This window comes from Octodon degus, unplaced genomic scaffold, assembly GCF_000260255.1.
Source record: "Octodon degus isolate 3935 unplaced genomic scaffold, OctDeg1.0 scaffold00141, whole genome shotgun sequence".
Classification (NCBI taxonomy): domain Eukaryota; kingdom Metazoa; phylum Chordata; class Mammalia; order Rodentia; family Octodontidae; genus Octodon; species Octodon degus.
In genome coordinates, this window is record NW_004524717.1 from 4,519,507 (window position 1) to 4,521,618 (window position 2,112).

Here is a 2,112-nt window from a genome sequence, read left to right on the forward strand (position 1 = left end):
CTTATAATGACCATTCATGGCTTCTGTCATTTTCCTTTTTTAAAAGAGAATACAAAATGTTAAAAAGAAAAAGAAAAAACACTAGAAAGAAAAAAAAATTAACTAAACAGAATAATAGGAATTAGGTAATGGCTGCTGTATTACATAATGTTAACTTTAAAGTAGCTGTTTAGATTACCAGATATAAGCTTGCAAAATTGGTACTATAAAAAGGTATAAGAATTAAAAAGAAAAAAATGTGAACATTGACTCCTCCTTTCCATTATTTTTTAAGCTCTTCTATTTTTCTCTCTGTACTGCTCTAGAATCACTAAGGATGATTTTTATTGTGGAAACCATCTCTGCAGTTATCTGAGAGATAATTTCTGATTTGACTTTTTTCTAGATCCTCATTCACTGGCTTTGTTGCTACCACTTTAGAGCGTCAAGGTGGGTGACTTTCAGATAGTTTCTCCTCACTGTCCCCTGGGCTTGCTCTGATGAACTGGATGTCTGGCATTGCATTTTGTTTTAATATATTCTCATTTTCTTTCCTTTTTTTAAAGTTTAACTCCAGGGTGATTTTTGTAAGCTGCCTATGGTGGGTTGCTTTATGGTAGTATTTAGATCTCTTTGGGAATGACTTCTAGTCAATCTCAATCTTTGAATACCAGGAAAAACAGCTGTTTAGAACAATTATGTCACTCTCGGCTATAGTGGTACTAATGACAATCACATAAAATACAGTCTAGAAAATGACAACTAAAGTAACCATTGATGTGTTACTTTTAACCATAAGAACTAGACTTGTGGTTCTATAACAAAATCTAAAACAAACCAGAAAATTATATGCACTAAACAAGTCTTTAGTATGTAAATTTTGCCCTCAGGGGTTAAAATTCAAAATGGATTGGGGAGAAAGTAGAGAAGTAGAATAAGAGTAAGAGATTAGAAATAAGATTAGAGAACAAAGAGGGGGTCATGCTAACTTTGTGGAATTGGTGCAGAAGACTGGATGGAAAGAGAGAAGAAAGTGCTAAAGAGAAGAACAAAATAGGACTGTAAACACAAAGAGGATAGGCACACTCATAAAACCCAGCTCAAGCAATGAAGGAGAGAAAAAAAATGACAGAAAACAAACAAACAAACAAAACCAAAAATAAAGCGAGAGAGAGAGAGAGAGACCCACTTTTAGATTTTTCTTTGCTGTTACTGATAGACAACATGTGGAGGTAGAGTCCAGATCCACCTTGATTTATTCCAGCAAGCCAGCAGTGTCTCTTTGGTGGGGTATAGTAGTCTCAATGAGTTTGCATCTTTTGGTAGCTTGCAGCAGTCAGAGCATCTTCCGTGGGTCTGAGCCCAGCTGTGAGCTGCTAGATGGAGCCAGGAGCTGCTCTGAGTTCAGTGCTCATCCAACTCCTTCTCTAAAATGGTTCTCAACCAATCATGTTGTTGAGCAGGATGACCAAACCCTCAGCATTCACTACCAGCTAGCACAGTTCACATTTCTTTCTCCACTCCACTCCTCCATGGAGGCCTTTGTGGTTGCCAGCACTCACTACGTTTGCAGGTTTGAATCACTCTTTCTGCTAGTGCATCCCCTCTCAGGGAAAAGGCACTGTTGGATATCTCCTTCATTGAAGTTTCTCTATTCACTCTTTTCATAGGCTTCAATCCATGTCTCAATTACATCGTGGGTTCTGGGGGACTCACTTCTGGCCTTGTTTTTCTCCAAGTTGCTATAATCCAATGTCTGGATGGTAACACTTGGAGAGGCTCTTTCTCTACTGCTTACTACTCTGCCATCTTCACAATTATTATTATTTTATGCCCCTTTTCTCTCATTCTAAAAATTGCATAAGTATATTGGGTCTCTTGACAGTTTCTATTAAATTGTAATGATTTATATGCTGTTTTTCATTCTTTTTCTCCTCTGCATAATTTCAAAACATCTGTGTTCAAGTCCATCATTCTTTACTCTGTGTGAGTCAGCTGATGAAACTATTATACTTTTTATTTCAGTCATTGTATTCTTCAGTTCTAGAATTTTGTTTGGTTTCTTTTTTATGATTTATTTAATTTGAACTTTTGACTTGATTCATATATTATTTTCTTTTTTGTTTGTTTTTT